The sequence below is a fragment of the Triplophysa rosa genome, linkage group LG11, assembly GCF_024868665.1.
Source record: "Triplophysa rosa linkage group LG11, Trosa_1v2, whole genome shotgun sequence".
NCBI lineage: Eukaryota > Metazoa > Chordata > Actinopteri > Cypriniformes > Nemacheilidae > Triplophysa > Triplophysa rosa.
The window spans coordinates 4215578-4230873 of NC_079900.1; the positions used below are offsets into that span (position 1 = coordinate 4215578).

Consider the following 15296-nt stretch of genomic DNA (forward strand, 5'->3'; position numbering starts at 1 on the left):
TGATCGTAGCCCACACATGATTACACTACACTACACTTTAACATGTGCCTTTTTCGTCTTTTAATGTTCTATTTGTCTTTTTAGAGCACTATCAATGGTGTAGCAGCGCCTACGTTTACATTAGTTTAGCGGGGAAGATCCCAGAGTTGCCAGATTTCCGTTAAAAAACTGCCAAATGGCCATTCAAAGCTTGCCGGAAAACGGCGATCATAGAAAAACTGAAATACTTGGTAACAGTGAAAGGTCCTGGCAGATCGCAAGCCAGATAAATTGCGCACACAGGAAACCCCGCTGCATAGAAACCATTTTCTACTTTTGGACCTTTTTATAAATGTAGTGGAGTAAAAAGTATGATATTTGTCTTTCAAATGTAGTAAAGTTAAAGTACAAGTACTCAGAAAAAATAATACTCAAGTAAAGTACAGATACTCAAAAAGTGTACTTAAGTACAGTACTCTGGTAAATTTACTTCGTTACTGTCCACCTCTGGTTCTATCGAACGCTCCGCCTAGAGCGATCCTCGTTCTCGATTCAAGAATCGGTTGCTACAGTTTTCGGATCACCACTGAACCAACCGAGAGCTTTCGGACACGTCCGATTTGTGAACCGGTTCAACATATAAGAAACTACATTTGCAACATGAACATAAACATTTGAACACAGATCACACTTTTTAATGGTCATAAATATTTGTACAAGCATATTCTTTATATTAATGTTGCTTAAAATGCATTATAGAAAACGTTTGTGCAGTTGTGCTTATGTTAATTATTGTAAAGGTTAAAAATAATTGTTTGTAAAAATAATAAACTAAACATTTATTTGTTTCATAAGTAATCCATGGTGTTTTCATGAACATTTGATTTAATTTCTAAACAAGATTATATAAATCTAAACATGACGTAATCATCATGTGCGAGAAGCAAAGCAAGCGGATTCCTTGAATCGCTGTCGCAGACTAGAAGAATCTAGAGTCACGAGAACCGTTTCTGTCGGACATGTCCGATTTGTGAACCGGTTGCCGGTTCGCGAATCACTTCTTCTGACACAAACCGGTTGCAACAGCTTTCGATTCAGCAGTACACGAACCGAAGAGCCGCCTCTTTCTTGCACGTCCGAGTAGGTCGTGAGTGAGAACCGATGAGCTAATGATAGTGAGCATGCGTGATTCACCGTGAGGCTACAGAACAGTGTGGACAACGGATGCTGTGCTAATGTTACGAGCGCACGTGAACCGAGGACTTCTGGCGAGGAGAGCAATCTGGCAGAGCGTAAATTTATGTAGCGCCCCCTACCCTAACTGGTGTGTGTTACCCAATTTTGCTTTAGGGCGGGCGCCGGGTTCAACTATTTTGTCTCTCGACTATTTAAAAAAAATATATATATATACTACTCTGATACAACTATCCCGAACTTAGGCAACGTGAATGAATGAACAAGGGTAAGTAATACTTCAAAGGTATTTAATTAGAGAATATTATAAATATGAAAAACAACAAGAAATAAAAGGATTGAATAAACGAATAGTTTAAAGTTGTGCGCTTATCAAAAGATGTGTACTGCACAAAATGACTATAAATTCACTGTATGAAAAAATAATAAACAGTGGAAATAACCGATAGCTATACCCGTTACAACGGCACAACAACACCGAGTGAACAACCTGGGAGATGTATGCACACTTGTGGAGCACTGAAATGATACACTTTACATGCACAAAATATATACAGGCGGTTTCAGAATGTTAAGAGCACACATTACCTTCACACAAAGAGTGAGAGAATATAAAATGAAACTCAATAATTAAGCAAGTGGGCCCACTCACACACACAACAGTACTCACACTACCCCCACGACAAACTTCGCGTGTCTCTCCTCCTTCAGTCTCTCTTGACTCACACTTCATTACCCAATAGCATTACATTCATGCACCCGGGAGGCGGGTTTAAGCTATTAGGCAACCAATAACATGACATACAGCAAAAAGATTGTACACACACATTTCCACATGTGTATTTCTACCAAACCTTACGTAGAAAGGCATAATGAACATGGTGCGTAGAAATGTAATCGTATTAAATTAAACATTATCTCTGAATTAGAGACTAAAACACAAATGATTATACAGATAATAAACAAACAGCAAAACTGAGAAATAAATGTTTTTACCCAATTCCTCATAGGACTATAGTTATATTGGGGTTACATTTATTTAATAACACATAAATCGTATTGAATTATGCATGGATCATATAGTTTCTGTAAAATGCTGATGAAGATTAATTATTCACTTTTTATCTTTAAGACGTAAAATGTCATAGTTTGCTACACTTCACTGTGCCTATTTGGGTGCTTTAGTTGCAAAACGTATATGTAAGAAACGTGCCAGATCATGACGTGATGTGTTAACTGACAGAAGTTATGATTACTGGTTTTGGTTTATATTTGAATATTCCAAGTGTATTTTCATCCCAGCCGGTCTGGATGATACTACAGTAGAGTCTAGACTTGAAGCGTTTCGTCAGGGCGAGTGACGTCAGAGCGTAAGAGAATCGGTGAACCAGTCTTTTGAACCGGTTCATTGAAATGACCTGTCCGAAAGAACCGGATCGCAGAAAAGAGCCGGACTTCCCATCACTAACGTTCGCAAATCTGCGGTAAGTTTTCATCGCGATTTTAATACTCCTACCACTTCTACTCCACGTGTTTCTCTGCACAGAGCCCAGGCTTCAAGCACACGATCAGCCCAAATGAACTTCACTCCTGTACCGGCACACCCACGGCGAAAGGCGCGAGCCAGGACTGGAGCGATGACCCAACCGCCGCCACTATGGCGTTCCATACGGTTCTAAAAAATGACTTTGCAGCACACACTCGTCTCACTGAACGTCTCACTCCACGTCTTAACTGTTTTTGTATTCTGCTATTTATTGCATTGAATTCAAGACGCAGACGAGACGTTGACGTAACGCAGACGTCACGTAAATCACGTGTGGCCGTGAAGCGTCTATGCAGACGTCACGCGTCATTCACGTGTAGCAGTGAAGTTATTTGTTTTCAGTTTTGCTAACACGTATTGTAACACGCTACTCTACACGGCTTAATGCAGAGTGTCAAGCGTCCACTATGGCGTTCCATACGGTCCTAAAAAATGACTTTGCAGCACACACTCGTCTCACTGAACGTCTCACTCCACGTCTTAACTGTTTTTGTATTCTGCTATTTATTGCATTGAATTCAAGACGCAGACGAGACGTTGACGTAACGCAGACGTCACGTAAATCACGTGCGGCCGTGAAGCGTCTATGCAGACGTCACGCGTCATTCACGTGTAGCAGTGAAGTTATTTGTTTTCATTTTTGCTAACACGTATTGTAACACGCTACTCTACACGGCTTAATGCAGAGTGTCAAGCGTCTACTTCGTTAACTTTCACTTCACTCAATCCTCTCAATGAACGTGACGTCTGCGTCTGTCCTAGGAACTAATGTTTATGTGTTGTTTCCTTGACATTCTGTTAATTGTGTTGCGCACTGGCAAGGATCAGCTGTCAATCTTAGTTTATGCTGTTTGTTATGCTTTGTGTAATGTGTTTGTGCAATACATTTAAGTCCAGAACCATTTTATATCTCATTATTATATGTTGTGCATGTTATTGCTGCTTTCTGATGTTAATATGGTTCTGATGCGATCGATTATTGCTGCTGAGTTTTCCGATATAATCATTGAAAATGTACATCATTGTCCATGCTGTAACGTTGCATTCCTAGGGAATTATGTAATTGCTTACAGCAAGATTATTCAGCGCACTACTATGTTATTGTTAACTCCATTGTGACTTTTGATTTGTTTCATTTGTTTACATGCAATTGTTTTGTTTTTAGCATTTGTTTTTTTCTGCAAAGCTCAGCTTTAGCATCTTTATCTTATCAAACATTATTTTACTTGTTGTTTAATGTGTATGCATTTGCAAGGTTTTACTAGGATATTGGCACATGTCATATTATTGTACAGTATTTGTGTTTATTGTATTCATTGTGTTGAATATAAGTCGTGGCCTGATGGTTAGCGATTCGTGCTCGTGACCAGAAGGTCGCTGGTTCGATTCTTAGGGCCGGTGGTTACCGCCTGACATGTGCCTTTTTATGTAACTGATTTAAAGATATACTATAAGATGTATAGCTTGCATGTACTGTAAATCGCTTTGGATGAAAGAGTTTGCCTAATTCGTTAATGTAAATAAGTTAGGACCAGTCTAACAGAAAAAAAATTATGACTAACTTGTAAGACCAGTCTGAGCAGTTTATGCAACCTACACAAGTCTTGAAGAATGCTGAAGATCAAATTAAATAGTATCAAATTAAATAGTATGCTGAAATTATGGTTATAGGTAACATAAACTGCACAAAAACTGCACTACTGCGTGGATAAAATAAACCTTCAACAGTGGGCCAGTGAGATGTTTAAAGTTCTGCCTTTGACAGGCTTGGGGCCATCATTTATGGAAATGAGACTGATTTTGAAAATTTATGGTACCTCTTGTTATTGTAGTCTCCCTTAGAATATATCACAGGTTTGTAAAAAAGGCGTTGTGTGCTTAAATTGGAAAGTTTAATGTTTTTTATTTGGTGCTGGAGGTAGGGCTGACGGTAAGTTTTTGTTTCTTACCGCGGTGAAGACGCAACAAATCATGCGGTTTGGCGGTTAATCGCACCCAACAATACACCTCCACAAATATACTATTTATAATATTTTTTTTCAGAGTGCAACATAAAAGAGGGTTTTTCTCCGCAGAAGCTGCAGAAAGAACAACAGGGTAACAATACAAACGCACTTGACTCGTTTTTAACAGCAAATTATCATTAATATTATATAACTATTAATTAGGCTACATTTATAAAAACAACCTTTTTCAAAGCGCAACACAAAAAGGGAATATCGGGCTAGCCTGTAGTACAAGTGTTCGGCTGTTGTACAACTACTGGTCCGCTTTAGTGAATCGCAAGGTCTTAGTGTTTCGTGCGAGGAAAACCAACATGGTCCGTGTATCATCTGATCATTTGATTATTCCATTCAGTATAACAAACGGAAAAAGAAAAAAATAGTCGATATTTCGTTTTTCCGTTTTTCTGTATGCACAAAAAACAAAACGATGTTTTTCTTCTTATTTCATCTTGAAACGGGAAATCCAATAAATAAATCAACCAAAACGAAATAACGACCCTAATTACTGTTTTTCTCATTTTTGGGTGATGTTGCACGGATTTCTCCGAGCGCGGCAGCGCGCCTGAGCTCTTCACGAATCTCGCGATCGATCAGTTATCATTTACAATGGCTTCACTCGAGCTGTACATGTTTCATATTCATCAAATGTTTTTAAATAATATGACATATCACGAGATATCGGAAAAGAGGCCGCATGCTCTCTGGGGAACACTGCAACATTATTATGGTCCCTCCGTGAGGTAGCCCAGGCTCTGGCATGTTACCTAAAAACAGTAGCCTAAACTGATGTAATGTAATGCAAATGACTACATAAAAACCTCACAGTTTCAACAAAAACTGAACATCTTTTATGAATTACTCTATAGCAGGACAGTAGTTTTAGCTGGGGGAACCTAATGAACTCGGTTGAGTGAGGTTACGGGGGGAGGGGCTGTTCGCATCACATAACTTATAAATTACAAAAGTAATTTATGGATTTACACATTTGCTGCTGCAAGCCAGCTGTGGCTACTTAATTGTTTACTTAAATGTCACATATTCAAAGCAATAATGCTAACAAACTTCGACTGTAAGCTCTGGAAAGTATTGTATGTGAACGTTAGGCATTGTTCAATATATATTTTTGAAATATTTTCCACAGTCATGTCCTCCTCTCTCAGTGTGACTCTTTTAGTGGGAGTGAAAAGTACAAACAAAGCATATGCAAATGCATTCATTTCCATTTCGAGCTTCGCAAGTTCACATGCAATTGATCCCGGTAGGCGGCTGTACATTGCGCATGCGCAAAGCGTGCGCGCGTAGAAGACCCTGGGAAATCACCCCAAAATGAAAAAACTATAATTAGGGTCGTTATTTCGTTTTGGTTTATTTATTTATTGGATTTCCCTTTTAAGGCTGAAATAAGAAGAAAAACATCGTTTTTTTATTTTTGTGCATGCAGAAAAACGGAAAAACGAAATATCGACAGTTTTTTTTCTTTTTCCGTTTGTTATATTGAATGGAATAATCAAATGATCAGATGATACACGGTCCACCGGTCCGGACCAATTTAATTTAAATAAACGAATATTCGTTTTTTTATTAGCTCAAATATTCGAATATGAAATTATTGAAAAATGCCCATATCCCTAAAGTTTATTTAATTGTGTTTGTTATTGTATTCATTGCTAAACTGATCCATTTTTGTTAACACATAAGTTAAAAGATTAGTAGAGAGGTGGGTGCCAATTTATTTTCTTTTGTTCTTGTTTTCTCCTGTTAGTAAGGAAGGTAGGGTATTTTGCTGTATTTTGGTTCTTTTTTATTGTGTTAGTCTAGTTAGTTACTTTCCCTACTAGGTAGAGTGTCTTTTGTTTATTATTTTGGCTTAACCCCCCTCTTGAAGCTTGAAACCCTTCAATAATTTTGTTAATAAAATAACTATTTTGCTTCCTTTGACATTTTAGTTTTTTTCAGATCTTTTTTTTAATTGAGTGATCTTAAGTCTTGCAGCTGACACACACACACAACACCATTTTTATTCTGTCACGTGCCTCCTTTTGAACCCTAGACTTATGGCGGTCCTAACAGGTACAGTGCCAGTGTCTGCATGGGAGAGGTGGCAGCAACGCAGAAGAAGGTAATATCATGCGATCTTCTGAAAAGTATTAATTGTGTTAAGTTATATTTTTTATGTTAAATAACCTCAAGTTAAAAGCCTTAAATATAAAGAGGCATTTAGTTGCTAGTTTAAATAAAATCTTAATTTAAGATCAGTAAAATTCATGCGAACATGTATTTATTACTTGGCGGTGTGTTTATTGCTTTAACTAACAGTGGCAAACAGAAAGTATACAATTATTTTCTGTTAATAATTGTTTACATATAGGTGCATGTCAGACTTACATTAACGTTAACAGCCAGTCGGGGGCGCTTGATAGCGCTTCACTAAACTCACGGAGGTGGAGCTTGACTAAATCAAGTTCCGTCCGTTTTGCGCTGCAGACGCAGACGTCACGTTTAGCAGGCGCAGACGTCACGTTCATGCAGAGGAATGAGTGAAGTGGCAGACGCAGACGTCACGTTTAGCAGACGCAGACGTCACGTTCAGTGAGACGAGTGTGTGCTGCAAAGTCATTTTTTAGGACCGTATGGAACGCCATACGCCACCGGTCTTCGAGATCCCGACCAGGAACCGCTTTGCCGCCCTCTGCGAGACGGAATACAACGCTGTGGTCATCGGAGACTCAATCGTCCGGAACGTACGCGCTTCCTCCACTAAAGGTAAGGTGCGCATTCATTGTTTTCCTGGCGCTCGTGTTCTTGATGTCTCTGCGCAGGTACCTATGGAAGGCCATTAAGGCCAAAACGTGTGAAACTAACGTGTTAACACGCAATTACGCGTTAACACGTAATTGCGTGTTAACACGTAGTACGTGTTAACACGTAATTGCGCGTTAACGCGTAATTGCGTGTTAACACGTTAGTTTCACACGTTTTGGCCTTAATGGCCTTCCATACAGCAGCATCGGAGCGGTTCTTCTGTCTGACAACATCTCAAAGACGCTACGCACCGTTTGACTACGTCTCCCACTGGTAAATCAAATCTTTAACCATAGTCTGTGTTCCTCCCACTCAACTGTTATAAACGTTACTTCTTCCAAATGCATAGAGACTGTGTCTGTCCCCCGAATAATGCTACAAAATGGCCAAAACTCAGAGAAAAAATCTGATTGTGATTAAACCTGAAGACAATGTAATAAATGACCAAAACAAACTCATAAAGTTCGGCCTACTTAATATTAGATCACTAAATTCAAAGGCAGTTATTGTAAATGAAATGATCACAGACAACAGTTTTGATATACTTTGCCTTACCGAAACCTGGCTTAAACCAAATGATTATTACGGTCTAAATGAGTGTACCCCACCAAGCTACTGTTATATGCATGAGCCACGTCTGGTTGGTCGAGGTGGTGGTGTCACAACAATCTTTAGAGACTTTCTTACTGGAACTCAGAGAACAGAGCATAAATTTAAATCATTTGAAGTGCTTGCGTTGAACATAATTGTTCCAAATGAAAGTAAAAAAAACATTGCTTTCTTTTACATTGGCTACTGTGTATAGACCCCCTGGTCCCTACACTGATTTTCTGAAAGAGTTTGCGGACTTCCTATCGGACCTATTGGTTAATGTTGATAAAGTACTAATTGTCGGAGACTTTAATATCCACGTAGATAGTGCTAACGATGCATTAGCAGTGGTGTTTACAGAGCTATTACACTCTTTTGGAGTAACACAACACATCAATGGACCCACTCATCGATTTAATCATACACTAGACTTGATTATATCTCACGGAGCCGATCTAACCAATATAGTTATTATACCTCAAAGCGACGATGTCACTGATCACTATCTTATAACATGTACACTGCGCACTGCAGAAATCAGCCGCTTAATTCGTTATCGGCAGGGTAGAACAATTACCTCGACTACTAAAGATAGTTTCACAAAGAGCTTGCCAGACCTGACTCCTTTAATAACCATACCAATAAATACAGAATCGCTCGATGACATGACCAGCAAATTGGGCACTATTTTCTCTAATACATTAGAAGCTGTCGCACCTATGAAGTCAAAAAAGATTAATGAGAAAAACGTAGCACCATGGTACAATAGCACCACTCGCGCCCTTAAAAGAGAAACACGTAAAACTGGAGCGCAAATGGAAACAAACCAATTAGAGGACTTAAAAATTGTGTGGAAAGAGTGAGCAAACTGTTATAAAAAGGCACTAAAAGCAGCAAAGGCTGAGCACCTCCGTAACCTCATAGAAACTAACAAAAACAATCCAAGGTTTTTATTGAATTGAATTTATTGAATTACATGAATTTTTTTACAGGGAAAATCTTAAACATATGAGACAAAATAGTAAAAACTCAACCTCCAAGTCTGTCCTATGAATTAGTACCAACCATCGCCCCAAAGAATTTAAGATTTAATTAAACTTATTGCAACATCTAAACCTACAACTTCCTTATTTGTAAGCAAGTTGTTTGCTCTTTTATTTGCTGTTGTCGATCACGGAATGGGACTGGGTTGGACCTGCACAGTTTCGGCAGGTGGGGCTTCCTGGTCGCGGCTAGTGGGCTCTCCCTGTTCTTCGTGGACGTTTGCTCTGTGGCTTTTGGTCGGGGTCACTGAGTGCAGCTATGACATGTCAGAGGAGATCTGGCCCTCCCGGCTGAGCCTGGTTTCTCCCGAGGTTTTTTTTTCTCCATTTATTCATCATTGGAGTTTGGGTTCCTCGCCACAGCAGTGCAGTGTTGGCTTGCTCACCGGGAGACTGCATTTATTTATTTATTAGATATTATTTATTAGAATGATCTTGCTTGGTCTATAAACACCTAATGGTTAGAGAGGCCTAATGGTTAGAGAGTCGGACTCGTGACCAGAAGCTTGCCGGTTCGATTCCCAGGGCCGGCGGGTAACGACTGAGGTGCCCTTGATCAACCTTACCCACTTGCTCCCCGGGCGCTGCAGTGATAGCTGCCCACTGCTCCGGGTGTACGTGTGTTCACCACTTGCTGTGCGTGTGTTCACTACTCTCTTGATGGGTTAAATGCAGAGGTCACATTTCGGGTATGGGTCACCATATCTAACTAATAGGTTACTTTCACTTCACTTTCACTTCACTAAATAAAATTGAATTGTTATTGATTTCATGAGGCCTTCAGTTTCATTTTTATATCTGTATAAAGTACGTTTTTTTCTAGCTAGTAAGCAAGTATGTCTATGTGTTTTGTTTTACTCCAGCCAATACTAAGTGATGTTTAGAGGTCATGTCCGACATGTGCCAGTCCTGCTGAAGGTCACAAGTGCTCCATCTCTGAACTTTTGACTTTCAAAATACCAGGAGACAGGAAACTGTAACTCACTTTCTTTCCTTCGCCTGCAGTATTTCTGGATGCATGGAGTGGCTGCCCTGAGGCAGTAGTTTATGTTGTGTTTTGTGTGCGCATGTCTCTGCTAACGGCAGCATAACTGTGTAAACACGATGATCAACATGCTTCTTTCGCAGTAAAATACAATACATGTTCATTCCAAATACACACACAAACCTTATATGACCACTACAAATACATGTACATATACACTCACCTAAAGGATTATTAGGAACACCTGTTCAATTTCTCATTAATGCAATTATCTAATCAACCAATCACATGGCAGTTGCTTCAATGCATTTAGGGGTGTGGTCCTGGTCAAGACAATCTCCTGAACTCCAAACTGAATGTCAGAATGGGAAAGAAAGGTGATTTAAGCAATTTTGAGCGTGGCATGGTTGTTGGTGCCAGACGGGCCGGTCTGAGTATTTCACAATCTGCTCAGTTACTGGGATTTTCACGCACAACCATTTCTAGGGTTTACAAAGAATGGTGTGAAAAGGGAAAAACATCCAGTATGCGGCAGTCCTGTGGGCGAAAATGCCTTGTTGATGCTAGAGGTCAGAGGAGAATGGGCCGACTGATTCAAGCTGATAGAAGAGCAACTTTGACTGAAATAACCACTCGTTACAACCGAGGTATGCAGCAAAGCATTTGTGAAGCCACAACACGCACAACCTTGAGGCAGATGGGCTACAACAGCAGAAGACCCCACCGGGTACCACTCATCTCCACTACAAATAGGAAAAAGAGGCTACAATTTGCACGAGCTCACCAAAATTGGACAGTTGAAGACTGGAAAAATGTTGCCTGGTCTGATGAGTCTCGATTTCTGTTGAGACATTCAAATGGTAGAGTCAGAATTTGGCGTAAACAGAATGAGAACATGGATCCATCATGCCTTGTTACCACTGTGCAGGCTGGTGGTGGTGGTGTAATGGTGTGGGGGATGTTTTCTTGGCACACTTTAGGCCCCTTAGTGCCAATTGGGCATCGTTTAAATGCCACGGCCTACCTGAGCATTGTTTCTGACCATGTCCATCCCTTTATGACCACCATGTACCCATCCTCTAATGGCTACTTCCAGCAGGATAATGCACCATGTCACAAAGCTCGAATCATTTCAAATTGGTTTCTTGAACATGACAATGAGTTCACTGTACTAGAATGGCCCCCACAGTCACCAGATCTCAACCCGATAGAACATCTTTGGGATGTGGTGGAACGGGAGCTTCGTGCCCTGGATGTGCATCCCACAAATCTCCATCAACTGCAAGATGCTATCCTATCAATATGGGCCAACATTTCTAAAGAATGCTTTCAGCACCTTGTTGAATCAATGCCACGTAGAATTAAGGCAGTTCTGAAGGCGAAAGGGGGTCAAACACCGTATTAGTATGGTGTTCCTAATAATCCTTTAGGTGAGTGTATATACTATACAATATATGTATGCAGCAGCAGCAGACATTTTGAGATTTCCCAGCCATCTCTATGTGTTTATATTTTACCATCTCCGTCCATGGACTCGCTTGCTGGCTGTCTTTCTCAGCAAGCATTGGCAGAGGTCATCTCATAAAGTAAAGTGTGTTGGTGTGAGACTGCTGCTGGGATTGACTCAGGAGGCAAATGTTCTAAAGGAAGAATCTTCATGTTTTCATGCAATAAGTTACTACAGCAGTTCATTAATAGCATCATTGAAATGAAAAACAATGATGATAGTGTTCAACAAACTCTTTGAAACCATTATGTATATTTTACAATAATTGTTCATATGACCTTTATCAATACTGCTCAGTATAACACAGGCTAGTGCAATGCTTTTGTATTGATGGGCTATTTATAAAGGAAAGTATTTCAAACCATTTGGAAGCCAAAATTATTATTTTTTACAGACAAATTCCTGAAAACTAAAAACATGTAAAAAAACCATCAAGTGAATTTGTGATATTTAATGGTCCATAGTATTATTAAATATTGCTCAAAGTAATCTCAATAGAGAAAATATACCGGCTGTGAAAATAAATTTTAGTTTTGTTTTCTCTAATGAGATTACTTTGAGCAATAGGTGAGAAAACTATGGAATTATAAATATCACAAATTCACTTCATGGTTCTTTTACATGTTTTTAGTTTTCAGGAATAAACTATATATTTATATATATCACATTTTTTCTCTAATACACAATGACCACAATTATTAGCCCCCTTCATTTGCTACCACCATCTGCAAGAAAAACAGCCCTGAGTCTTCTCGTATAATGTCTGATGAGGTTGAAGAATACATGACAAGTGATCTTGGACTACATGTAGTGCAATGAGTGTTTATGTAATTCACTTCTGTAATGTGATTTGGGAAGAGGGAAAACGTATGTGTGAAGAGGTGAAACAGTTAATCAACACAGACAAGTAATCACGAAATACACCTTTATTTGCACCTATAACATATGCAGACATCATTGCAACACATTTTAAATCATTTAATAGTTTTCGCGTTTTGTAAATACAGCGAGTTGCATATCATGTATACAAGTATATATATTTTGCATTAAAGGCATTCTTACCATCTTGCCATCTCATTTCACAAAAATATTCAAGACAAGACAGAAACCATGTTTTAAAAGCAGTGTATTACATGTACTTGCAAGTAGTACTTGTTTCATCTCTACAAAAGAAAGATGATATGTACGAATCTAAAGAACGAATATATGCATTTATTAAAGTGTCAGATACTACTATCTTAAAACAATTTGTCATTTAATTGGGAGACATTTGAACACTGTACGGAACCACACATAATATGTTTAGACTTGAAATTAATAGTCTTGCATAAATACAGCACATCGTTGTGTAAAAACAAATGTACACCTTGAACTGGAATAAACAGAAATAGAACCTTCTAATTTAGAACATATATGTTCAGAGATTGTGATTTGTCATAAAACTGGATAATACAGTTTAAAAAGACAACATGGAAATCAAACAATGGCATCCTTTTAAAAAGATGATATTGCTATTCAGAAATAGTGTCATCTGCACTTGTTTTGGTTGAAGCCTTGATCGTCTTTTTGAAATCAGTTTGCCGGCCTTTGAAAAAACACGTTCACTCGGTACCGAGGTAGCTGGCACGCTGAGGTATTTTATTGAAAGATGACGTAGCAAATGAAACTTGGCTTCTTTCCCACCTCAGTACTGGATAGGACATCCAGATCACACAATGTTGGGCTCAGTCAGGTACAGTTTGAGTTCAGTTTAAAAGTCCTTCCTTGGATTTTGTGAAGAAACCTGTAAAAAAACATTGAAAATAAATAGACATATGTATATGAGTGGCATTTAAAAAAGCACTTTACCTCCAATCTTAAATATATAGTTCACCCAAAATATTATTTGATTCTGCATGATTTCAATTAAAATGAGAGTAAATAATGAACCTCAAGTTCTTCATTTCACACAAAGTGAAATGCCTTCAGAACATTGCAGATACACAATTTAACCTTTGTTCAAAATATATATATATATATATATATATACAGTATATAATGAGCAATTACATCATAAATTTATCTTCCACACAGTGTTTTGTTTTAACATGAATTCATCACTCAAATGCAAGGGAGAAATGCTGGTATTGTTACATTTTTTACATTTCAGTAAAGAATTAGTATTATGCTGGACTTTTGAAATCCCTACATTATTGTGAATAAAACATCTAGATATCAGAATCAAGGTTTCAGTTTTACAAACATTTTATATATCAATTTAATTTAGTCTCTTACCCGAGTGTCAAAATCCTGCCAGATTTCATTGGATGTTGAAGAGGCTGAAGTTGTAGGTGGTAATGCCTGTGCAGGTCCTTCTAAAACTAACATTGCACCTCCAGATGAGACACTTTTTACAGCTTCATCAGCCTTCTGTAGACTTATGAATGTCAGCGTTTTGAAGTGTGGATCGAGAATGGTTGCTTTTGACAAGAGACTAACAGAAAAAAGCAATAAAGACAAATAATACATATTTAAACTGACTGGTACTCACTCTTTGCATTAATGGTCTGAATGCAAACCTTAAAGTCAATCATTAGAGCAGGGGTAGGCAACAAGATATAAGCTGTTTGTATCACTCCACTTGTGCTGGTCTCATTTTAAACCAGAGTACATTAGTTATCCATAGCCACAGTATATCTGGCCACAGAAAAAAATTATGTGTGCATAGCAGTGAGAAACAAACCATGAAGTCTCATAGCCACTGCAGCTACGCTGTAGGGTACTATTCAGAGCTTCTGCAAGCCGGTATCCGATGCTACCTCCCTCTTGTTGCTGCATCATACTTGTTGTGACCTTCTGAAGGAATGCACTTGGATGTAGTTACATTGCGTTCTGCAGAGATCTCCTCTGTTACCAGAAAGAACGGCTGAAGAATCTTCAAAAGAGATTAAAAATTTGAATTTTTTAAATATTATAAGTTTACACTTATGTGAAAAAAATGAAAGCAATTACAAGGCATTAGAATGGCATTGTGCTTTACCCTCACGGCGCTTTCAATTGCATCCCAGTCAGAGCTGAACAGGACTGGCAAAGCAGCATCAATTGTTGATAAGGCAGCAGAAAGTGGGACTTTTATGGCTAGGAAGCGTTCGAGTGGTATGTGGAAGTTTCAGTTTCAGTTTTCAGTTTCAGTTTCTTGCACGAGTTTATACTCTGGAACCTTCATTTCCCACTGATATTTTGAAAGCTTCTCCATAGAGACACAGCTGCTCATTAAATGTCCAATAATTCTCTCCACCTTCTCTCTGGTTTCAGTTAGCTCATCAACTGCAGACAGGCCATCCTTCACTACAAGATTTAATGTATGTGCGAAACAAGGCATGTGCTTTAATGCCAGTTTTTTTACGGCAGCTACCATATTGGCAGCATTGTCAGTAACAATGCATTTAACATTTTTTCAATGCCGAAATCCCTGAAAATTGCATGAAGAGCTGCTGCTATTTCATCAGCAGTGTGTCTCTCTGGGAACCTTTGGGGTCAAAAGAAATCATAATCAAAACAATTGTTTAAAACGGCAGGCAATTGTTTAAAACTGTAGGTACACAACTTAATTCATTACCCTAGTTCAGGAGTGTCCAAAGTCTGTCCTGGAGGGCCGGTGTCC

At 38.8% G+C, this 15296-nt stretch overlaps 1 long non-coding RNA gene across 1 annotated transcript; it reads right to left on the bottom strand.

Annotated features, from left to right (window-relative positions):
- Window positions 1-12881: 12881 nt before the first annotated feature.
- Window positions 12882-14533, bottom strand: LOC130562150 (uncharacterized). Its single transcript, XR_008963909.1, has 3 exons — window positions 14376-14533; window positions 13928-14126; window positions 12882-13436 (listed from the first exon to the last, which is right to left on the bottom strand). It is a non-coding gene; the product is annotated as an uncharacterized LOC130562150 (long non-coding RNA).
- Between the last annotated feature and the right edge of the window lie 763 nt (window positions 14534-15296).